This window comes from Bos grunniens, chromosome 6, assembly GCF_055505025.1.
Source record: "Bos grunniens cultivar Pamir isolate PY7600 chromosome 6, Bosgru_T2T1.0, whole genome shotgun sequence".
In the NCBI taxonomy this organism is placed as follows: Eukaryota; Metazoa; Chordata; class Mammalia; order Artiodactyla; family Bovidae; genus Bos; species Bos grunniens.
The window spans coordinates 48410371-48421037 of record NC_141170.1 but is presented as its reverse complement, the minus strand read 5'-3'; positions in this window follow the sequence as shown (position 1 = coordinate 48421037).

Below are 10667 nucleotides of genomic sequence, written 5' to 3'. Positions count from 1 at the left end.
ATAAAACACTGGTGAAAGAAATCAAAGAAGACACTAAAAGATGGAGAAATATACCATGTTCATGGATTGGAAGAATCAATATAGTGAAAATGAGTATACTACCCAAAGCAATTTATAGATTTAATGCAATCCCTATCAAGCTACCAACGGTATTCTTCAGAGCTAGAACAAATAATTTCACAATTTGTATGGAAATACAAAAAACCTCAAATAGCCAAAGTAATCTTGAGAAAGAAGAATGGAACTGGAGGAATCAACCTGCCTGACTTCAGGCTCTACTACAAAGCCATAGTCATCAAGACAGTATGGTACTGGCACAAAGACAGAAATATAGATCAATGGAACAAAATAGAAAGCCCAGAGATAAATCCATGCACCTATGGACACCTTATCTTTAACAAAGGAGGCAAGAATATACAATGGATTAAAGACAATCTCTTTAAGAAGTGGTGCTGGGGAAACTGGTCAACCACTTGTAAAAGAATGAAACTAGAACACTTTCTAACACAGACACAAAAATAAACTCAAAATGGATTACAGATCTAAATGTAAGACCAGAAACTATAAAACTCCTAGAGGAGAACATAGGCAAAACACTCTCCGACATACATCCCAGCAGGATCCTCTATGACCCATCTCCCAGGATATTGGAAATAAAAGCAAAAATAAACAAATGGGACATAATTAACCTTAAAAGCTTCTACACAACAAAAGAAACTATAAGCAAGGCGAAAAGACTGCCTTCAGAATGGGAGAAAATAATAGCAAATGAAGCGACTGACAAACAACTAATCTCAAAAATATACAAGCAACTCTTACAGCTCAATTCCAGAAAAATAAATGACCCAATCAAAAAATGGGCCAAAGAACTAAATAGACATTTCTCCAAAGAAGACATACAGATGGCTAACAAACACATGAAAAGATGCTCAACGTCCCTCATTATCAGAGAAATGCAAATCAAAACCACTATGAGGTACCATTTCACACCAGTCAGAATGGCTGCGATCCAAAAGTCTACAAGCAATAAATGCTGGAGAGGGTGTGGAGAAAAGGGAACCTTCTTACACTGTTGGTGGGAATGCAAACTAGTACAGCCAATATGGAGAATAGTGTGGAGATTCCTTAAAAAACTGGAAATAGAACTGCCTTATGACCCAGCAATCCCACTGCTGGGCATACACACCGAGGAAACCAGAATTGAAAGAGACACGTGTACCCCAATGTTCATCGCAGCACTGTTTATAATAGCCAGGACATGGAAGCAACCTAAATGTCCATCAGCAGATGAATGGATAAGAAAGCTGTGGTACATATACACAATGGAGTATTACTCGGCCATTAAAAAGAATACATTTGAATCGGTTCTAATGAGGTGGATGAAACTGGAGCCTATTATACAGAGTGAAGGAATCCAGAAAGAAAAACACCAATACAGTATACTAATGCATATTATGGAATTTAGAAAGATGGTAACAATAACCCTGTGTACGAGACAGCAATAGAGACACTGATGTATAGAACAGTCTTTTGGACTCTGTGGGAGAGGGAGAGGGTGGGATGATTTGGGAGAATGGCATTGAATCATGTATAATATCATATATGAAATGAGTTGCCAGTCCAGGTTCAATGCATGATACTGGATGCTTGGGGATGGTGCACTGGGATGACCCAGAGGGATGGTATGGGGAGGGAGGAGGGAGGAGGGTTCAGGATGGGGAACATGTGTATACCTGTGGCGGATTCATGTTGATATATGGCAAAACCAATACAATATTGTAAAGTTAAAAAATAAAAGAAAAAAAAAAAGAGAAAAGGATCTTTCTCCAGTTCAAAAAAAAAAAAAGTAATAATAATAACAGCAACAGTTCTGGAGTACCTCACACATTTAAAGGGGAGCCCTCCCACCTGTGGAGAGATACAGCTCTGCGGACTCCTTAGATCAGGTAGAAACCAGGTGCCTTGTTGTACAAGGACAGGTTCAACTTTCAGCGGATACCTCAGGCCCTGGTCTGGTGCCTGGCTCTGCTTTTCGCACACAGAAATGGGATCCTGGTCCAGCCAGGGGCCTCTGCTTCCAGCTTGGTGGTTGGAGCCTGCAAACCTCTTTGGTTCTTTGCTCATGGGTCCTGCCTCCGGCCCTTCCAAAGAGAGCCTCTGGGCCTCTTTATTAGTAGAAATAAAACAAGTGTTCAATCAACATCTCAGGAAACCCCTCAAGAGGCATAAAATAGATTAATAGCTTAGATTTGATTAGGTTTTTTAATTTCTCATAATGGTAACAAACTATTCATTTTGATGGTTCAGAAGAACAGAACGAAGATTTTCTTTTTCAGGCGTTGTGCACATTTTCTTGTGGATTAGCCAATCCAGGAAATGATTGAGGGAGCAGGTAAATGGACCCGGGGCTACTCATTTTGTTAATGGAATAATTAATTGCTATATTTATGTTCCACCTTCTTAAAAGAATTTAAGTTAGCTTAGAAAAATATACAACAAAATAATTGAAACAAGGAAGTAAATGGATTACTTGTCAAATAACTTGAACTCCCAGATTTAATGAAAACAAAGGAAAAGGAAGACTGATGGGTTTCTAGTGGAAGAAAGCATTTAGCTCCAACTACAATCACAAACATTTCTGTGGAATTATGAACCTGGATTCAGAAATTTTGTGAAAATGGAAAAGAATTAACCTACAATAAATGAACATATTTACATACATGACTGTCTAGATTTCTGCTGGAATCTTAATTGTATAGTGTTGTAAAGTGAAAGTTGCTCAGTGGTGTCTGACTCTTTGCAACCCCATGGACTATACAGTCCATGGAATTCTCCAGGCCACAATAATGGAGTGGGTAGTTATTCCCTTCTCCACGGGATCTTCCCAACCCAGGAATCAAACCCAGGTCTCCCGCATTGCAGGTAGGTTCTTTACTAGCTGAACCACCAGGGAAGCCCAAGAATGCTGGAGTGGGTAGCCTATCCCCTCTCCAGCAGATCTTCCTGATCTCGGCATCAAACCGGGGTCTCCTGCACTGCAGGTGGATTCTTTACCAGCTGAGCCACCAGGGGAGCCATAGTGTTGTAAAGATACTTTCATATACTTTAAAGATACTTCATACACCTTAAGTTTAAATTTTAAAAAAGGAATTTATCTCAAATAAATAAATGGGCAGTCAGGACAAGAGACAATAATGTTGAAAATAAGAGAAGACTAGGAGTAAGGTCAGTGAACGATCCAATTGTAGATGGAAGGCTACAGTTTCACCTTGAGCTTTCTATCATCCAACACAAGGAAAAGAACATGATAAGCCAAATACTTCTTGAGACTCTTTTAACAAAATCAGATCATCTTCAAGGGAGGTTGTTCAGTGGTTAAATGTGAAAATTTTTTTGCCTGAATTGATTGAATGGTCTTTGTTACTCAATGACTAGATGTGGCTTAACAACTTTGAAAACTTAGCAAAGTATGAAAATAATTATCCAGTCAACTAGTAGTCATCAGATTTGAATATGTTTTCCCTCTGCCTGGCAATATTAATAACACCAATCCTCTACATCTAAATAAAATCTGGTGAAAAGGAAAAGCCTCTGAGAAGAGGAAAATAAACTATTCAAATAAAAGATTTGTTAGGACTAACATCGAGAACTTAAGAGCCATGAAGGTTAGAGTTCAAGTTCTAACTCTGATTTGCCTTCTGTGCAATCTTAGCCATATTATGTAAGACTCTCTGAGTCTTGCTTCATTATCTGTAAGACGGTAACTATAATAGTACGTACCTCATAGGGCTGCTATGAGGATTAAGTGTGCACATTCACCAGAGCGCCTTGTTTGTAATAAGCATTCACTAAATATCAGACTACACTCCAAACTGCTATACAGACTCATTAAATTCTCATCATAACTCTGTTAATTAAGAGGGCATTTATTATTACCTTATTCTGTGGACTGAGATAGAAATGTAATTTGCCTAATATATGCAGAAACATTTGGTGAAGTGAAGGTTACCTATGTGATTCGAGTAAATGGCTTACCCTGAAAGTCCTGTGATTCCACCCTTAGATTTTTTTTCCTTTGCATTAATTTGTTTTCATGTGTGAACAATAACCAATGAGGGCTTTCCAGGTGGATCAGTGGGTAAAGAATCTGCCTGAAATGCAAGAGATGCAGAAGATTGTGGTTTGATTCCTGGGTCGGGATGATCCCCTGAAGGAGGGCATGGCAACCCACTTTGATATTCTTACCTAGAGAATCTCATGGACAAGAAGAGCCTGGAGGGCTACAGTCCATAGCGTCGCAAAGAGTTGAACATAACTGAAGCGACTGAGCATGAATGCAGACAATAACCCGTGAGTGGTAGCACATTAAGAGTTTATGCTTTTCCTGGGGAAAGGGAATATGGGATGCTCACCATAGTCCACATATATATCTAAAATGTAGTAATCTTATTGTACTTTCACTGTATCTTTTAAATAATTAACTTCTGTTAACAACAAAGTTAATGGTTGTTCATGTACAGAGGTGATACACAATTTCCTTTTTCAATAAATATACTTGAGTTTTAGAGTTGGTTGACCTGAAGAAGAATGAAATGCAATTGGTGAATAGATACAGCAAAAATCATGGTGGCCAGGTCTGGGTATCTGCCATTTGGAAACTGCTACACCACAGGGTAAAGTATATACTTGTATCTGTCCTGTGAAGCCTTCTCTGCCTTGGTCACTGCTTAGGTTCCCGGTGTCTTTTCTCAAAATTCATTGTACTTTAGCCACACAGAAGTACTTGCTCTTTCCCCTTAGCAGGAAGGAACTTTTTTGTCTATATAAACTAGTTCTACTTACTGGAATGTTCTTCCCTTCCTCACCAACTCAACAAGTGAATTCCTTCAAGCCTACTCTATAAAACCTTTCCAGACACCACTGGTGACAGCCTCCTTCAGCCATTCTTGCCAAACTAAGCAGAGTGTATTCCTCCTTCATTTGTGCTGCTTGGTCTGAGGATAACCTCACCAGAGTATGATGTCTTCTAGACACCTTGTTCTGTGTTTGCTTATGAACAATGTGTAGTCTCATTTAAGTGTGAGGTTTTGTAGGTGTTTATATCATCAATCTTGTAATTGTCTTATTCAAGTATTTTGTATCTTTTACAATTTGTATACTCTTAATTTTCTAGGTGCTAGTGCTTCCCAGGTGGTGTTAGTGGTAAAGACCCCACCTGCCAATGCAGGAGGCATAAGAGACATGGGTTCAATCCCTGAGTCAGGAAGATCCCCTGGAGGAGGGCATGGCAACCCACTCCAGTATTCTTGCCTGGAGAATCCTACGGACAGAGGAGTCTGGAGTGCTACACTCCACGGGGTTGCAAAGAGTTGGACATGACTGAAGAGACTTAGCATGCACACGCACACGCACACAGACACAGACACACACACACACACATTCACATGCACACACAGAAGGTAGCAGTCTCTGCCTTGCCAGCTTTCAGTATTATTGTGAGGATCAGAAGAAAGAAAGGATATTAAGATATTAAAAATTATAAAGTAAAACAATAAAACAGGTTGATCCCTGGGTCTGAAAGATCTCCTGGAATAGGAAATGGCAACCTATTCCAGAAGTCTTCCTTGGAGAATTCCGTGCACAGGGGACCCTGATGGCCTGCAGTCCACAGGGGTCGAGAAGTGTCAGACACAGCTGAGTACACACACACACACTTTAATCTACTAGTATATAAAAATCTGCAATTATTATAATAAGTTTGTAAATTACCCCTTATAATGTGACTTGTTTGACTTCTATGTTTTCATGGCATACTATTCAGTGCCTGCTGCTGCTGCTAAGTCGCTTCAGTCGTGTCTGACTCTGTGCGACCCCATAGACGGCAGCCCACCAGGCTCCCCGATCCCTGGGATTCTCCAGGCAAGAACACTGGAGTGGATTGCGATTTCCTTCTCCTACAGGTTCACAATTGTGGCATTTTTTTGGTTGGTTGTAACCATATCCTCTGTACCTCTATTTCCAGCAGGTAGCTGAAATTTGATCAAAATTAGTATTACATTAGAGGCTCAGAAAGCCCTGTGGTCAAGAAAAAAGCCCAGCTTTCCAAGGGCCATAAAAGAGTAATGGCTTCCTAACATGTAAAGAAAAAATATAAACCCCAAATTTATAAGTATGTATCTTCAATGACAGTTAAGTTTAATATTTATAAAATGACATTACAAATTGAAAACAATCTATAGGCTAAGTTTCTTTACTTTACCAGAATTTCCAAGGATAAACAATTATTTGCCAAAAAATATTAGCCAATTATAAATCAAATGTTTTAAAAATAATAAGTAATTTGATAAGCAAAGTTATGTTTTAAAGTTTGTATATCTTTAGTGCAAAAGGAAGTGGAAAAACACAAGGGAAAGTCTTAAAATGGCCCAAGTTAAAGGGTCTCAGAGATATCTTGAAGGAAATGCGTTTAAATGGAGTCCTAAAGAATGAGTGCTTTAAGAAGAATGGAAGTCTTCCCAAAAGGAAGAAATCTTTCCCTAAAGAGGAACCAGTTAGGACCCTGAAGAGCCAGAAAACAAGAGGGTCCCCCCAAAAAGAAGAAATTGTCTTCCAAGGAGGAGCCACACAGCAGGGGACCTGAAGAGGCTACCGCCAGCAAGCAAGAGCAGCAGCTCCAAGAAAAGGCAAAAGCTCTGAGAGCTCTGAGAGCTATCCCAGGAAAATCATAATGGACATCTCCCTAGTGGGGCAAAACTTGCAGAGGTATTTCCCAACCTTTCCTCTAGAGCCCAACAAAAATAAAAACAAACAAACAAAAAGAATGAGTGCTCAGTAGCTCAGTTGTGTCCAACTCTTTGTAAACCCATGGACCATAGCCCACCAGTCTCTTCTGTCCGTGGGATTTTCCAGGCAAGAATACTGGAGTGGGTTGCTGTTTCCTCCTCCAGGGGATCTTCCCAACCCAGGGATCAAACCTGCATTTCTTGCATTTGCAGGTGGACTTTTTACTACTATGAAAACAATTGAAGAGGAAGATGGCATTTTGCAGAGATAATAGCAACAGTACAGAGGCCAAAATGTGCACTAAGATTGGAAGGACAGAGAGAAATTTGGACAGAGAGAGGAGGGGATGAGGGCTGAAACCCACAAACCCCAAAGAGCCTTGAATGCCTTGACTGGGGTTGACCATTCGCTATTTGAAATATGAGGAACAAAGGACAGCTCCAGGTTTGGAGATGCCGCCCAGGATCATTACTCACTAGAAGCATGCTCTAAGATTTCTCTTCCCAAAGTGAATGTGTTTTCCTTTTAGTCTGGGCCATCTGGCTTTCAACTAGGCACACAGTAGTGAGGAATAGAGAGGCCAAGAGGACAGAATGTTCTATTGCTCCCCACCCCCTTCCCCGCCCAGGTTGCCCCCCCCACCCAACCCAACCCCTGCACATCCATCTATTAACACACAATTAATTCCCTGGCTTTTTCAAAGCTTGGACCTCCCCTTGGCAATTAAAGCTCTGCCAGTTAAAAGGCTAGAGAGAACAGGTGTGTTTCACACTCCGTTTCACTTTCCTGCAAGGTGCCAGACGGGCAGCCGAAAGACCACAGACGTCTTTGTTCATTTAACAGTATCCGTTGGTAGCCAGCCATCTCTCTGCCTGTTGGTAACCTCAGTGGGATCAGGAAGGGTAGGAAGCCTCATTGATCCTGCTAAGTCCTCTACAGTCATGGCTTGGCTTAGGGGGTGAAACCCCACCTGGAAGAGTCACATCCTGAGGGCACAGCTCTGCTCTAGGCATTCATCCATCCATCCATTCACTCAGTGAGTCAATGAACACCATTCACTGAGCCAGGAGGAACCACCACTCTGCTACTGTGTGGGAGATTCAAAATGGGTAAGAAACGGTGTGGCTTCATGAGAGATTATAGTCTAGTAGAGGAGATGCAAACACAATTCAGTATAATATAATTAGGAAGTGTAGCATTAAAGACCTTTATTTGAAGCTTATTTGTACATTAGTTCTGGAGTAGGAAATGGCAACCCACTCCAGTATTCTTGCCTGGGAAATCCCATTGACTGAGGAGCCTGGTGGGCTACAGTCCTTGGAGTCGCAAAAGAGTCAGACACGACTTAGCAACTAAACATTATATATTAGTTAATATATAGATTTAGGAACTTACATACAAATAAACTTATGTAGTTCTTATTATGTATCCAGTACTGTTCTATACCTTATTCGTATTAATATATGAATATTGATTCATTTAATCCATATAACAACTTTATTGGGGAAATAGATATTACCATTATCCCTATTTAATGTTAAAACAGGCATTAAAAGTTTAAGCAACTATCACAAATTCACCCAACTTGCCAACAGTTCAGAGATACCAAGTGATAGAACTGAAGTTTGGATCAGGCAACCTGCCCGCAGGATCCAAGGTCTTAACTGAATGGACGCCTGTGAGAGACACATTTGGAAATTAATTCTATGGAGCCCAGACCTCAGGTAGTCACAAGTGTCCCTTAGCCCAGGCCCAGATGATCATCATTCTCTGTACACCAAAGGCCCAAATCAGGGCTGTCCTGGCTGTAGGAAAGAGCGGGGACTGAGATCCATCCTGCCTCTGATCAAGGTTCAGCTGTATCAACTGGGGTCGGAGAAGCCTTGTAACAGTTGTTTGCCTTGAAAGGGGCCCCGTTTTCTAATTCATACAAAGACACTGTATGTGCCACCCTTTGCTGCATGCTGACATGCCTTTGACTGAAAAACCAGGATATGACTAAAAGTTTCTCTCGGGAGTTGAGATAATAGACCAGTGTTTTCTAAGGACTTCTCTGGTCTGAGCTGACCTCCTCCCACAAGCCAGCTAATCCTGGCTTCATTACCAGAGTTTGGGTTTCATTGTTCATCTGGCTGAAAAGCAATGCCCCAAACAAAGAAGAAAGGCTAAGCTCTGAGGAAGGCAGCTTTGTTAGGAGCCACCGAAAGCAGACACCTGCGGAGGCAGCACTGCGCCCCTAGAAAGGATCAATGAGGGCTCCTGAAGAAGGTGGGAAGGGTTTCTTGGGAAATGTAAAGGGGATAAGAATCTAGGGAATGATAATCAAATTCCCAATAATTCTTTAAAGCTATATATATATATATATATAAGTTCAGTCGCTCAGTCGTGTCTGACTCTTTGCAACCCCATGGACTGCAGCATGCCAGGCCTCCCTGTCCATCATCAACTCCCAGAGGTTACTCAAACTCATGTCCATTGAGTCAGTGATGCAATCCAGCCATCTCATCCTCTGTCGTCCTCTTTTCCTCACACCTTCAATATTTCCCAGCATCAGGGTCTTTTCAAATGAGTCATTCTTCACATCAGGTGGCCAAAGTATTGGCGTTTCAGCTTCAGCATCAGTCCTTCCAATGAATATTCAGGACTGATTTCCTTTAGAATGGACTGGTTGGATCTCCTTGTAGTCCAAGGGACTCTCAAGAGTCTTCTTCCATACCACAGTTCAAAAGCATCAATTCTTCGGTGCTCAGCTTTCTTTATAGTCCAACTCTCACATCCATACCTAACTACTGGAAAAACCAGTATAAAAGGAGCAAAGTGTTGCAGAGTAATAATAGTTCTCAAGCCTCTTGGTCTGTTCAGTCTGCTGTAGCAGAATACTATTGACTGGGTGACAGACATCTATTTATCATAATCAGCAGGCTGTGACATCCAAGACCAAGGAGCAGCAGATTGAGCACCTGGAAGAACCTGGTTCATGGTTCATGGACAGCTGTCTTCTCTCAGCATGCTCACGTGGTGAAGGGGACAAGAGAGCTCTCTGGGACCTCTTCTATGAGGGTACTAGTACAATTCATGTGGGCTCCACCCACATGACCTGATCACCTCTCAAAGTCCCGCACCTCCTAATACCATCACAGTGCGTATTAGTCTTCAACATATGCATGTTCACTGAAGGACAGGCACAAACATTCAGTTTCTAGCAGACCCAAAGTCTGTTTTTAATACAAATATCGTGTAACTTTTCCATTATTACCACAAAATAAAATGTATGGCTAATATACCATCCTCACACACAATCTTTTTAAATCAATATAAGAGTGAAAGAATAATTTCTAACAATGTAACATGTATTTCAATCACAAATGCTTGGGTACAGCCATACCTAGATGTAATGATGACAGTCAAGTGCTCTGTCTTCACAAAGAAGCACTATGAATGCATGATCACAAACACTGACAAATTCGGCTGAGCTGTGTTGGCAGCTTGTATACCATGAAGGTATTACCACTGGTGACATAATTTTTGAAAATGGTGAATGATTCTTATTAAAGTTCTCAAACAGCTAAGTTCAACCATCCCTTGCTTCACATGATCATTGTTGTCCAGTAGTTCAGTCATGTCCAACTCTTTGTGACCCCACAGACTACAGCATGCCCGGCTTCCTTGTCCTTTGCTATCTCCCGGAGTTTGTTCAAACTCATGTCCATTGAGTCGAGGATGCCATCCAACCAACTCATCCTCTGTTGCCCACTTCTCCTCATGAGTGTTATATTGTTGGAACAGTGAGCATATATGAAGATGATGCCATAAGTGCTCTGTACTTACAGGTACAACCAAGTTAGCTTGGGGATTCATAAGTGGAAAGAGGTTTTTCACCTACT